This window comes from Corvus brachyrhynchos, unplaced genomic scaffold (assembly GCF_000691975.1).
Source record: "Corvus brachyrhynchos isolate BGI_N302 unplaced genomic scaffold, ASM69197v1 scaffold281, whole genome shotgun sequence".
In the NCBI taxonomy this organism is placed as follows: Eukaryota; Metazoa; Chordata; class Aves; order Passeriformes; family Corvidae; genus Corvus; species Corvus brachyrhynchos.
The window spans coordinates 2,047,731-2,062,870 of NW_008236509.1; the positions used below are offsets into that span (position 1 = coordinate 2,047,731).

At 40.4% G+C, this 15,140-nt stretch overlaps 1 long non-coding RNA gene across 1 annotated transcript; it reads left to right on the forward strand.

Annotated features, from left to right (window-relative positions):
• The first annotated feature begins 318 nt into the window (after nt 1–318).
• Nucleotides 319–4,824, forward strand: LOC108444714. Its single transcript, XR_001859357.1, has 2 exons — nt 319–4,041; nt 4,152–4,824. It is a non-coding gene; the product is annotated as an uncharacterized LOC108444714 (long non-coding RNA).
• Nucleotides 4,825–15,140: the final 10,316 nt, after the last annotated feature.

Below are 15,140 nucleotides of genomic sequence, written 5' to 3' on the forward strand. Positions count from 1 at the left end.
GGCCCTCCGGCGCCGGCCCGCGGTCCGCTTGTCCCGTGCCCGGTGCCATTGTGCCTCAGTGCCCCCTCCTGCTCGGAGACGATCCCGTTCTTCGGCTAATTGACCGCGAATGCCTCGCTATCCGGAACGCGCGCCCTCGCAGGCGGGACCCGGGGAGGAGAGCGTGTTAGAGATGTACCCCGGGCGGAACGGAGATCTTCATTCAGCAGATTCATATTTTGGCCCGGGTGGTTGACGGGGTAAAAAGAGTTAAAGCACGGCTGAGAAACCTCAGGCACCCGAGACCCAGCCATAGCTGGAGGGGACGGCATGCCTCGCTATCCGGAACGCGCGCCCTCGCAGGCGGGACCCGGGGAGGAGAGCGTGTTAGAGATGTACCCCGGGCGGAACGGAGATCTTCATTCAGCAGATTCATATTTTGGCCCGGGTGGTTGACGGGGTAAAAAGAGTTAAAGCACGGCTGAGAAACCTCAGGCACCCGAGACCCAGCCATAGCTGGAGGGGACGGCAGGAGGTGGGGGCTGAGGAGATGTCTGCCATTAGGCATGTTTATCCTGACAAGTAGGAGATTCGTAAGGTGCTGCTTCGCTTTCTGGGTTTGTAGGCTGGGAGGCTGGTGGGTGTCATGAGGGGAAAAGCTGAGAACTGGCTGCTCCATTTAACTTCATTTTCTTTTTCTCTCTCTCCCTTTTATAATAGTTGAAGCAAATATCAAAGGCCACGATGAGCTCAGAAAGTTCAGACTGGTGTGGATGTTCAGCCTACTGTTTAAAGACTGCTGATAACGGTTCTAGAAATAGCATCATCTTCTAGTAGAAGCTTTTCTTCTTCTTAAAGAAAAAAGTATATCATCGAAATAAGATGCATTCTGGGAAAGGAGAGGATATTAATGAGAAAAGTTGTTTACTAGTATAACTTGCCTCCTAGTGCTTTGGCAACATTGCTTATGTCTGAAAGGTGTTCCCCCCTTTACCCTCCCTTTTCAATAGAAAAACAGTATCTGTAAAACGTGATTGTATAAGCCAGGCATAATTCCACCAGTGGTCAGGTGACTCACTCATGCTGCCTTGTTGTTGTTAAGAATTAATAATAGATAGCAAAATAGTATGTAGCTGTTACAGTTGTTAGCATTGTGATCATATTTTTGAGGGACAGAGATTTTGATGACATCGGTATATGTTTTCACATCTAATCATGTGAAATTCTCTACTAGTCTCAATAAATGCCACACAAATATTCATCTTGGCACTGGAAAAACCAATGTGATTTGTTTGTTTCGCCAAGCATGCAGGGAGAAAGACAATTCTTAAGAGGTACTGTCAGTCAGAGCGCTTTCTCTGAAATGAAGGATCAGGCTTCAGCAGTCCTGCCGCTTTACCTGCTGCAGTGAAGAAGGGGCAAATTTTATAGAACTTGGTAGAACTACATATACCAGAATGTCTTTTAGGGAAAAGAAGGTTCATGAGGGCTATCAGGTTATTCATATGTATGTAAATTCTCTAGAGACAGAAACTTTCTAATCTGTAACACAAAATCAGGTTCAGGCTAATGCTGGTGATATGTCAAAAGAGGAGGGAGGACAGAGGAGCTATCAAGGACTACTGACAGATACCTGTAAAGTACAGTCAAAGTCCAGTGATCATGTGTGACCAGATTTTGAATTACTGTACAATTTGCCTTTAGTTTTTATATTATTTTATATATTATTTGGCTATATTTTGGTAGTTTGGCCCTGACCAAGATGGCTGTGCTGTTCTATAGCTTGCCCTCTGTCCAGGACAGACAAATATATCAACTACAAAGTGATATTAATGCATTTACCAGAGTGTGTTTTTTATCCTGCGGGACCACAAGCTCATTGCTACCTTGGGATTGAAGCTTGCTGCAGAGTGATCTCTGGGCAGCCTGGTGATGAAGTGGTAGTTTCTTTTTCCTTCTCCTATAACTGAAATATCTTGCTTTGTTTTTTTAAATAGCAGCAATTTGAACGTGCTGAGATGTTTCTAATACAGGTGCTTGGAGATGGAAATTTTTCAGTCTGGTGCTTGGAGAGCCCATGAAACTATTTGGACATCACTGCTAGTAAACAAAGGCATCTATTCTCCAAAGCTCTAAGTGCACTGTGTAAGCAAATGCCGATGTCTCTGGAGATAACAGCAGTAAATATAATGTGCTGTGTCTCAAAGCAAGTGCAACATTTCCTTCCTGAGCCTGTTTGTGAAAACCAGGTTATATCTGCCATTTTGTTATCACTGATTGCATGTTTCTCTTCTTGCAGGCACTCCTAGTTGTGTTGAGCTTACTCCTGTGTCGACTGCAGATTTTCCCAGTTGAGGGGACTATGTTATGTTTGAGATCCCTAATGAATGCTGCACTAATTAACTTTGGTCCTAGAAGGTCATTGCGTGATGCAGTGGGATGATCTTATTAACCTTATCCTGAGACTTACAATTTGTACTGATCACAATAAGTCTGGGTTTTTTTCTGTTTAGCTCAGGCTGCCCTCGCATAATACAGTGCACTCAGAAGTTAGGAAAAAAAAATCCCCAAGCCTGCTGCACACAGAGTCGGAATAAGTTTAACTGTTTGACCTACAACAGTTCTGTCATCATCAATTGACACGTTCGTCTTTCTTTTCTTGAAATAAAGCTTTTTCCCAGTGTTCTGGCAGCAACACAAGGATTGCTGGCAATGAAGTCACCTTCAAAGCAGAGACATTCATGAAACAAATGCATTTCTGGAAGAAAGTAAGGCAGCTTGCACCAGAATTTTTATGATGGCTGTGCTGCAACCAGAGCTTATCAAGTATCTGTGTTGAGTATTTATAATTGCTTGACTTGCATTTGCCCATTTGGGCACAGCTCATCATGGGAGTACCTTTTTCTTTAACAAAAGGGAAGTAGGGAGGCCAGGGGTATTTCAGGAAATCAAGAAAACACATAGAGCAACTAAGTTATTAAAGCAACAGAACTAACAAGATTTTTTTTAGCCCAAAAAATCAAAGTGTGAGGATCTGTAATTAAAGAGTAGCACCAAAAGTCAGAGAACAAGGAGAACATTGCTGTGGTTAAAGGAGGCCATTTTGCCAAAGGCAGTCACCTGCAGTCCAGGCTGGAGAAGGGAAATGCCATTGTAGGCTCAAAGATTGATACATCTATCAAAAATTTTTTTGTTACTGGCTGTGCCAGACTTTCTGCCTCACTCTCCTTCATACATACTGTTACCCTTCTGTTCCTGATGGATATATCTTTTTCTGCTGCTGAAAAGTAGAAAATGCTTAGGTAAACATACAAGAAATGGAAATCTGAGTAACTACAGCTGAGGTTTTATTTGAGATGATGCTTTTCTGAGCAGTGTCATTCTTGAGATGAGTTAGATACTCTCCACAGATTTTAGGAATGCTTTTAAGGGGAGGGTAGTTAGAAAATAGGTATGTGGCTTTGGGCTTTCTCTCGTCATTGACTTCTAGACATCATATGGAAACAGATTAGTGCTAACTAAAGGGAGGGTGGTATCATCACTTTGATGATGTTAACATGAAAAAATAGCTGTTCTTGAGTACAGGTAATAATGTGGAGTCATTTGAAGATGTTGAGATCAGAATTACGTACTTTGAGGAAAGAAGGAATAGTAGTGTAATTTCATTATGGTTTTTATAAAATCTTAGGGCTTTTTGTTTGAAATCGCATGTCATTTATTGACATCTGCTCAGATTTTAAAAACATAATGCATAAAACCAGTGTTAAATGCTAGATAGTACTGATCTTTGTCCTTTCCTCTGCAGGAGGCCTGTAAGCTGTTCCCATGTCAGAATGAGTAAAATGTCATTTTGGGGTTTTCTGAATGATGGTAGGTAGCTTTCTCACAGCAGGTCCTGAAGGAAGAGCCAAGTGTCTCTCTTGCACTGAGCAGAGGAGAAGTGTGTCAAATCTCTGAGATGCCATCAAATGTCACTAGAAGCTGTGCTGTACTAGAGGATTAGGAGTATGCATCTGACAGCGAATGTCCTGATACAACTGGGACTCAGCTGCGTTTTCCAGAGTGAGTTGAAGGGGTGTGGATAATGAATGAATTGTCTGAATGAAGGTTATGAGGAAAAACAAGACTGCAGCTCATCAATGGGATTTTTGGTTTCTTTTTTTCTTTTTCAGTTGTTGTTTTCCCCGTGTTGCCGTTGGAGAAAACTTTACTGCCTAAGGAAAAGTTGCAGGCTCAAAGTAGGACATACTGCCCAGAAGACTGCAAACAGCTTAACATGAATACAAGCTCTTTGATATGATGGACCACTTTCATGACCTCTTTATAGCAGATTACCATCTTTTTCTTTATCTTTATACCATTCACATTGTTAATAGAGAGTACTCTGCGTGCTGCCGCTTGTCACATGCAATTTTAATCTATCTTGAGAAAGCTTCCTTAAAACTTGAAAAAGAGGGAGGAAAACACATCTCTTCTGATTTGCCTTCTAATTTGACAATCTCTTCCTTGACAGCTTTTGCAAACTCTACCAGGAGAAAAAAAAAAAAAGAAGTGTACTGAATAATTCAGCCTTGAGAGTGAATTGAGTTTGAGAATTGTTGAATTCCCAAGTCTGTGGTTTGTGGTTTTTGTTATCGACTGCTCACATGGATTTAAAGTCCTGTCTCTGCAGTTGGTGGTTTTTGTCTCCCCTTTGGATGCTACAGTTTTGTCTGGCTTTCGACCCTTGAACACCAGCTCTCTGATCTTGCAAATAAACATACAAAAACTCTTGAAGGACCTTCCTGCTTCCAAGGTGAGCCATAGGTAACATGCTACATCAATAAATCAGATTTTAACCCTGGACCTGAATGTTGAAAATAGTCCAGTGAAAGTTGATGGCGTCATCATGCTGAGTATGAGGCACTCTTCCTACTATTCTCCCCTCGCATGCTGGAGTATCCAAATTCTTAAGGGTAATGAAAGCTTGATATCAGAACAGAACCTCCTGAAAATGGGGTGTCTTAGCTCACCCCCGATATACCCCTGAAATTTGTTATTTATATTAACATGCTAATGGGAGCCAGACAATAACACAATAGGAGCTGGTCCTGCATTTTATGCATCAGCAGCCAATAAGTAAAAAACCCCAAGTTTATATCATTTGAGTGTTTGTGAATGCATAAAAAAGAGAGTCCATTTTCTGCAAAGTGGAATGATGATGTGCTACCTGTCACTGAAAGTAGCTTGCCCAGAAAAAAAATCATAATTGTAAGAGTCTAGCCAGTATTCAGGACTCTGTATAAAACCTGAAGCATGCTCATCATTTCTTAAAGCCACTGAATAAAGTAAATGTTATTACCTCTAAAGTATTTTTTCCTAGCTCAAAAAGCAGAATCATCCGAAAAAAAAAATCGAAAATTGTTATCATACTGTCTAGTGGAACCTTTATATAATTAACTCTTATTGACAATCTCACTGAGTGGTATAGTTCATATGAGTAAATATCTGAGCTCAGTCATAGTGTGGACTGCAGGAAAGCTCTGCTAATGTATTTCCACTCATCTGCTTATAGCTACGTGTTAACGTTTCCTAACCAAAAGAAGGAATAAAAATGTTTGGTGGTTTTGTGATGAATTTGTAAGAGAATGCTAAGGAAGTAACTTTCAGCGAGGAGGATATGGTCCCTTATCCTTGAACTTTAAAAGATAACAGAACCTTAACCTAAAAAAGGAAAAAACCCCAAACCAAACAATAACCCAACCTAAATCCTGAATACCAAAGAAAAAAAGCTCTTTTTTGATTCATGGTAAATTAATGCTTTTTAACTTACATATATCACTAGTGTTTGTGTAGTCATGGGCTTCTTTGAAAGATAGCTAAATCTAGAAAACTTTTTAAATTAAGTGACAGATCAGATGGGATCTGCTTGCAAGTAAAATAAACCCACAAGTCTTGTGGATGGATGAAAGTTTTTATTCCTTTCAGTTCTATCTTTAGTTCTGATTAACATATAATCAAATAAGCTAGAGTCCATCCAGAAGGCAGTTTTGGTTAAAAATCAGTTAACTGCATCAAGAATATGCTTTGTGCTAGGTATTCTTGAGGTAAGAAATGCAGAAATGGTATCTGTTCCGGGCTCAAGGCAGAGCTTGGGTGTGCAATCCCTTTTCCCACAAGTAGGAATTCAAGTCAGAGTTGAAGCACACGCGTGCACACTGTGGTTATAAACATACTTCTGGTTATAATTAAAGGGAACAACCCATGTCCCTAAAGGTAGATGCTTCCCAGGAATCAGTGTGCATCGGGACTGCCTATGGAGTGCTCCTGGAGTGCTGGTTTGAGGATCCTGAGGTAAAATCCCTTTCTCAAATCTCTGGCTAAAGATGAAAAAGTTACCTTGAGTGTCCCCAGCTTTTTTAACAGCTGACTTGGGCACAGCCTTGTTATGGGGCAAGGGAATGGCAGGAATAACAAATCCCTCCTATCCACATGAAGGAGATGAAGGAATCCCAGTGGAACACGGTGCTTTGGCCGCACTGTAACTTGTGGTACCTCAGTGCAATGTCTGCCAGCCTCCTGCTCCTGTGCAGCCACAGGAGCCAGTGCTGGGCATAAATCTGTGCAAGACAGGGAGGATTTTATGGGATCTTGGACATCTCCCTTCCCAACAGACTAACAAACAAATTCTCTCTCCTATTGGGGGAAATACTGGGGGAATAAATGAGCTGTGCTGCTGTGTGAGATACTTTTGAGGGAGAACCAGGTAAGCTGTTTCTGTGGCAGAGGTATAATTTAAGCTTATGACTGAGGTCCCTTGTGTAAATGAGTTTTTTCAAGACTTACTGACAACACAATATAAACACTTTCATCAGAAGAATAGTGATTTTTAAAAATGCATCTCTTTGTGATGCTGAGGCAAAAGACTCTGCAGTTTCTTTATTTGTTGTAATAATTATAACCTATACTTTAGAACAGTTTTTTCTTCCACCCTGTGATCATCTCCCCAAAGGGCTGGGAGCTATTTTTCCTTCTCTGAGGATGTTCTGATGAAGCTGATGCTATGTGGTAGGTCCTGGCCACCTGCTTTACTTGGTCATGTGAATGTTTTCCTGAGTCATACTCCCAAAATACATTGTTGCCTAAATCTAGGGAAAGCTGACAATCGGTAGCAGTTGAACTTTCATATTACAGCAGAATTGATGTTAAAAATAAATTCTTGCAAATGATTACTGTCAGGAAAGCATATGAGTCTGCTAAGAAACTAGGTAAGCACCTAGTTTGCTGTGTGAGAAGGGTTTCTCTTGGCATTAATTACTCCAGGAACTAAAGTTCACACCAAAACACTGCATAGGAAATCAAGATACATGTTCCATACTTTACTGGTTAAATATTGAAGCTGTCACAGAAATGTTCCCCAGCCTATGTCAGCTGCTGTTAGCTTTCAGAGCCATGTTCATTCTTCTTTAGGTACTGAGACTTTTCAGCTCTTTTCAACACTGTAATAACTCTTCAGCCAGAAGAGTTAAGGCTGCTTTAGCAAGGCAGAGGGCCCAGGCCATCTATAAGTTAAGTTGTTCTGTGAGCCAGAACCTGTGGGAAAAAATATTTTCTGTGATGAAATGACTCCTGGCCTCGCCTTTTCGAATGTGATCTAGGCGAGGTGTGTAGATACAAGAATGCTGCTAGCAAGGATTTTCTTGCTATTTTCTAAGTCCATGAGAGACTTTTCTCTCTCACAGAAGAGGTAGCAGAGTTATGTAAACAACCAAGCCACCTGCAACCTTGAAAAGTCTTGCTCATGGTATAGTAGAAAAATATTTTGACAATGGATGTTTTAGGATTTTAGTCAATCACCCCAAGAGGTGGCTGATCCTTTGTCCAATTAGACTATGAAGAAAAAAGTCTATAAAAGAGTTTGTAAAATAATTAAATCAATCAATCTTGTTGCACAATTCCTGCCTGCTGGATCTTCTCTCCTCCTCCTCCTATTGGCTGCGGGACACGGTGATATACCATAGGGCCCAGGCCTGTGGTGATAGAGCTGCTGTTATACTGAGATCCTGCTCTTTTGGCTGCTATGGTTTTTGATTTTAACCCTCCTGGAACAGTGCCTGTCTTCGGGAGAGGATTCTAAACAGTATTCCAGGTGGCTGATAAAGCCCAGCTTTCAGTCTGGAGGAAAGCGGGGGAATGTAAAGTGTAGTGCTGGTCCCAGTATTCCTTTGGGCTGTCTGCAGTGGTACTTGGAGCGGGTTGATGCCAGCAATCTTCTTGGTCAGTAACTGAGCTAGTTTGAATCTTGCTGAGGCGTGTGCCTGACTCCATGGATTATGTGTGAAAGTCAGTGGCCTCTTTCCCCCATATTAGCAAGTGGAAGGTGGAGAATGCATTATCCACCCTGTAGTTGTGCTGGCTAGAGCAGGATTTGGAACACGAACTTCGGCTCATGGGGAAAAACAAACAGAGTGAGTTGACAATGTGAAGCTATTGCAAAAAGAGACAAATGTGATTCTGCAGGTTATGGTGAGGAATGCTGCATGAAAGACAAAGGACATAATTATCCTGATTTGGAATTGCTGACGCTTCATCTAACACAAGTTTTAGATACTGCAATTTCAGATAGAGACGAGTTGAAGGGTCTCCAGAAAAAAGAAACAAAAAAGTAACCTTAGAAAACAATGATTTTTAAGCATTGCCTGTGAGAAAATGCTAAAAAAATAGGTTTCATAAGCTTTTCTAAAGAAAGAGAATGATGTTATGACTGTGGAAATATTGTTGGTTTTCTGGCCAGGTTTTCTGGCCTCTTCAAATAGAAATTGAGTATGATTACATAAAAAATGGGGCAAAATATAATCAACACAACATATAGGAAAGCAAATTTTGCTTTCTAAAAGTTTTCTATGCAGTAGAAGGTGATCTAACCAGATAAGAAAATAATTTAAGTGAGCAATGCGTTTTTGTCTCCAATGAAAAGTGTGCAAAAGCATTTTACATTGATGTCTTGAAAGTGGTTTTGCTTAGCAAAAATTTATTTTGATTTCAAGTATTTTTCTTGAGTAAATAAGCATACCTCTGCAGTTGCTGTTGAATGTGTATTAAGTTTAGAGAAAACATAAAAGGTTGTCTTAATTGTTTCAACAGCTCCCCATCTCAGGTCATTCAATATCCAGTGCAACTCCCACCAAATGCCTTGTGAAGACTGTGGTGACTTTCTCCACGCTGTACAACAGCCTTTACTCCCAAAGCTGGGTAAAAGCAAAGTGATCTGTAAGGGTGCCTGTATTTGGTGGATTTCAGTACTTCACAGCAGTCAGTTCTGAGGTTTATTTGTCTGTGTGGGGTCTGGGTATTTTAGCTCAAGATGGATCTCAGCTTGTCCTCTAGATCTTAGGTTTCCGTTGCGAATTGTGGATTCACTTCAGCACTGCAGTGCTGCATAGAATCAAAGGATTAGGAGATGAAACTTTTACAGTTCTTTCTTCTGAATTACACAGTGGACTGATCACACTTTCTCTTTTTTCATTTTTACTCTAAAAATACAAAATTATAAAACCAGACAGGTATGTCTACTTCTCAGTGTATGCTTTATCAAAGTATAGATGTGAGCAAACTAAGGAATGTGTGATACGACTTTTTTATTGGTAGTTCTCCTCACTGAACTGTCAGTGGTGACTTAAATTTCTCTGTGGTACGTAACAAAGATATTATTGGTAATAACTTTGCTCTTCCTTGGCAGACATGCCAAATACCAAGGGTACAGAAATTTAATCTTGTTATTGATAGCAACTAGACAGTTTTAAGATATTCATCGAAAAGATCCTTGAACTTTTCGTTCTGTCCAACAACTTGATACTCAGAAAACAAGGAGAAATCATAATAAAATGTGATCACTGTGTTTTTTCCAAATGCTCATCTGTCTCTCACTGGAGTTTTTTAACCTTTGATCAAAGTATCTAAAACTACACAGTAAAGACCTTGGTAATTAACAGATCAAGATTTACGCTCAGTTATGTCTCACAACATAAGCCATATTTGTGTGAATGTAGAAACAGTCTCTTCTGACTTGATGTGCTACTTTTCACATTGAAGTGAACACTGATTAATAAATGTTAATTAACTTACTATAGCCTTACATAATCAGAGTATAATTTCTTAAGCTGAGAGTTTCTGACCTGAAAGTTATATTTTTAGTTTGTATCTGAATTTCAGCTTTCCTTTTGTTCATTATCATGGAGCCAGAGAGGAATGAGAAATGTCTTTATGATTATTTGAATTTTGGAGGAGTTTCATGATAGCTCCTATTCTAGCATGGGGAGAAAACATGCTTTTTTCAAAGTGTTGTGCTGGTAAAAGTGGGACTGCCTTCATTTGACCAAAGACTTTGTCATCTTGGGAAGACAGCACCCTGAAGCAAGTGCCTGATACCTTCTTCTACATGAGTTTCCTCCCATTGTGATGTCCAGCTGGGAGGAAGGAACAAAGACTTCACCTTGAAATTCTTTTCTCCTTCACTCTCTCAGAAAGTTTATTTTTCTTACTAACATTCCTAAACCAAATCAACACACTGGCATTTCCTTACAGAAACCTGTTCAGTTAAAGCATTTCTGGCAATTTGTGTTGCTGTCTCTCGAAGGCTTTGGCAGAGCAAACGGTGAGTGGGACTTCTCTATTTTAGTCCCAGCATCTGGATTTGGGTTGACTAGCAAGATTCTTCTTCCTCCCTTGAGACCTAAGATGACTTCCCATTTCTTTGTATTTTTGTTGGTTTTTTTCTGTGTTGTTTCTTTTTTTTTTCTCTTGTGTAGCTCATAAAGTCTTTACTTACAGACATGAGGGGTTGGATTATCTGCTTTCCCCAGGAGTCTGAGCTCTTCATTCCTAGACTCCTTGTTGCCATTAGGTCAGCAGAGCTGGTACCAGCCTGCTTACTGTAGATTGTCTTCACCCAGTACAGCCAGCTATTTTTCCCTCAAACTGTGTGGAGAAGGAGAAACGATCCATAGCCAGGCAGAGTCTTTGTTGTTTCCCTGCTGTTCTGTTTCTGTTCATGCACAGGCTTTTCAATTTCATGAAGCAGCTTTACATGAAAGCTGAAATGTAATTGCATCCTCCTGAGTAAAATGGACAATTTCTGTGCCAACCATGTTTTTAAAGAGTAAGATTACATCATTCACTCTGCTGCATGCTTTCTCTGTGAGTGAATCCCTTCGCTGATGTAAAGGTATTAAATATTCCAAGACACCAGTCAGACCAATTCTTTATAATGCCATGAGTGTGGAGAAGATCACCTTCATTATTTTTGTCAGGGGAAAAAACAAAACATGAAAGGGAGGCCTCTTTCAATGCACCTTGCTTTAGTCTAGCAAATACTAGTGAGGATTCATTTCAGCATACATCATGCTTACTGTTCCTCTCAGCTCTCCATGTTAACTTACACTATAATTTCCTTGCAGAATTTGTGGCATTCTGATATACCTTGTAGATCTAAGGCAACACAATAAATATTGTGCACTTTGCAGTTTTTGTTTCTTTGTTTTAAACTGAAGCTCTGGAGTGTGGTAACATTTGTTGCCATAGGGAAAAAAAAAATTAAAAGGGTGCAGGGTTGCAAACAAAACAGTTTCAAATATCTTTTTACACTCTACTTTTATGGTTTCTAGTACTCTTTGTATTGCTCATAATATCTTTATATGGCTGTAAGAAATGGGTGGTTTTCAGTATTTTGTCTTTCATTGATTGCACTTTGTAAGATTTCCAGAGTTCACTCATGCATTTTATGTTTGACTATGGACAGTTATAAAATAGTTTTCTTATAGTTATGTTGTGAGCCTAACAGTGACAATATATCTCCCTTTCTTGGAATAATATCTGGACTTCTTTTCTCCCTGCCAGATGATGTCACAGACTTACCAGGAAGAATACTTGATAGCAAGATTATGCAGTGTAGTTCTTGTTCCCAAAAATGTGCTTCTCCATCTCAAATCTGCACAATACTGCCCTTAACATTGAAATTTATTCTCTCAAAGCCATCTCTGATCTCTCCCAGAGGGGTGCAAACAGCTTAATGAACAGAGGTTAGGAAAAGCAGCACTGGCTGTTTTGAAAAAGGTTTTATTTCCAAAAGTGGGAGAGGTTCCTAAACTCAGAACAACCTGAATTCAAGAGACTGGGCTATCTGGGGTAATAAAGTTCTACTTTGGACACAGCAAAAATAATTGGAGGTATGGTTCAATTGTAAAACTTGTAGTCTCCTTTTGGGAGCTGCTGAAGGGCTAATTCCCATTGATGTACAGTCCAGCAGATTGAGCAGATGTTCTGTGTCATGGGATGAAGGGCGTGACAAGCTGCTTCTCCTTTGGTTATTATCATCCCTTCTCATTGCTGATTGCAGCTGCTGCAGGAGAGACCCAGTGGTGCCACATCAGTGACTTTGTGAGAGCACTCTGTGTTCATCCCAGCCACAGAACACAGCAATAACCAGACAACCCCTAAGGAAGCATTAGAGCCTATGTCTATAAGATTATGTTCTGAAAGATGCTGAGCATCAACTCTGAATAAAATCAGTAAGAACAGAGAGTGTGCAGGGCAACACAGAGAAATACAGAGGAAGCACTGTGATTATGAGAGCATTGGAACTATGAAAGAAACTGTTACAAAATTAAAAACAGTGAGATGTATTTAACTACACTACAGTAGACTGGATTATAAACCCATGTGAACACTGGTACTTAGGGTCTTGGGGGAAGAGAAGGTGGGTGGATCATCAGAAGAACTGCAAATGCCAAGAGAAAGGACTAAAACATCATCATACTGTAATGTCTTCGTGTGGTGTCAGATTAAAAAATGAAACTTTAGAATGAGATTGTCATCTCTGTATGTGGAAATCTAATGGGTTCTGACAGCCTTCTTTTTAAGGAAATTCTGTAACTCCTATTTTTTCCCCACTAATAATCATAGAAATATTTCTGTCTGAAATGTAAGGTGCTGCAAATGCCATGGTTTTTGCTTTCTCATTACGAATCAGAAAAAAGTTGCATTTTCAGAGAACAGCTGGCTATTACAGTATGTTTCCTTACTGTTAACCTTACTAAATCACCTTACTAGTGAGTCACTAACCCAATCACTAACCTAATTTTAGCCAAACTGAAGCTAACTTACTCTTCAGTCTCTAGCTGAACAAAAGCATTCATCAATCATCTTCATGAGTTCACAGAACCCTAAGACTGCAGGCAACTCTCATGTATTGTATAACCATCTGCAGGTCGTAATGCCAGACATCCTTTAACAGTGTCCTCTGCCTAAAAGGAAAATAGTTCAAAGCTCTTGTGGGAGAGAATGGAAGGGTTTTTCCTTCCAAGGCAAGAAGATCCTTTTTTTCTTCTTAGTCCAAGCTGGTAACTACTTCAACCTCACAAGGCCTGCCTTTCAAGAGATGCTTACAAATTCCAGAGAGGTACTACTTGAAATCTGAAGCCAGTGGTTTTTTACTATGTGCACTACTTATGATGTGCTAAGACCTCTGTTAGCTGGTAAAAAAAAGAGCACTTTACTGGACACTGATGATGATGGTTACTTGCTCTTTCAGGAAGCACTGATTTTGTGTGATATTTGTGTGGAGCATTACTTGAGTCTAAAGTTTAGTCTTCTATGGCAGATGTTTCTGTCAGGCCTTTAGACCTGTCCCATTGTACTTGATTTTTGGGAAGGCAGAGCTTATGCTGTTGGACAAATGCTAACTGAATTAGCTGTGCTCAGCACTTGAGGAGCAATAGCAGCCTTCTGGGGGCTCTTATTTCTAAATCCAGCCTTTTTGCTACCATAAACTGGTATCTGTCTTAAAAAGTGATAGATTAATTCCCTCTCCTCCCTCTAGTCTTCATTTTTTCCATGTGAGGTTTTAAATAATCACCATCAATTTCAGCTTTCTAGCTCTGCATGCCTAACTTTAAACCAGCCTAACCTCTCCTGGATTATTGCCAGAGGCTCTGTACCTGCTATAGCCGGAGTAGTAAGTCCTCTGTGGTTTCATCCATGTGTCTTAATTTCCCATCTTTACAATCCATGGCTAGTTTCACCTCTAGAGTTTCTCTTTCCCAGACCAGCCACAGCCTAAGCTGTACTCACGAGTCTCATACCAGCTTTAGAAGGAGTGACGTTAACATTTCTTCCTGTTACTTCAAGCTCTTATTTTAGCTGTGTGAGCATGTCAAGGTCTATCACTCAGCTGCATATGCTCTCCTTTCCCAAGCTCTATCCTTAACCTAAATTCCATCTTTCAGCCTTGCAGTGGGACTTGCTGTACCCTCCTGCCAGTGGCAGCATGTTTACACCTCTGTCCGCAGTCCCCAGGCCATCTGGAATGCTCTCAGCCTGCAGCACTCACCTCACTCCTGCCTCTCCCCTCTCCTGAAAGCTGCATCCAAGTGTAGTTGTAGGGCTGGTGAGTACTTGCCTGAACTGGAGTGACAGCTCATTTAGCCCTGCTTCCTCCAAGTCTCATTTCGGGAGCATCTGCCAAACTGAAAGCAGGGCTGAATCTTGAAGGGCTCGTAGGGATGAAGTGAGTGCTACAGACAGGACAGGGAGTCACAGTCCATTCTGCAGGATTTGGGAGAGGCTCAAATGGGTGCTGGATATTTTAAGAACTACAGGGCTAAAATGGGGGAGGCACAAGTTATATTTCTGATATAGTTTCTATCTCACTTATATTTTTTTATCATCTTTTTAGCTGTGGTCTTTCTTGTCTTTTATGATTTAATGCTCATGTCAGCTTCATGAGTTCTTCCTTGAGCCATCCCTGGCTACAGTCTCAGCCATGACCATTGGGCTGTTATTTGTCTTCCCATGCTAGAAATTTTTTAAGATCTAGTCCTAAAGATTTTTTTCCCCTCATCACATAATATATACCTGGCCATGTGACTTGCACTTCCCATTTAAATTATAAATCATTGACTCATGCTCACACCATAAATGTATCAGATGGAAGAAAGATGTATCTCTTACCCAGGTTTGAACTGGAATTTGAATTACATTTTTGAATACTTACATCCTCTGTAAGACGTCCAGCTGGAGCAATGAGTCCAGAATAAACATGCTCTGATTTCCCGTATAAAGAGAGCTTTTTTCTCACTTATCATTGCTAGAATCAAGCATCATCTTAGGGCATTAACCCCTGCTTT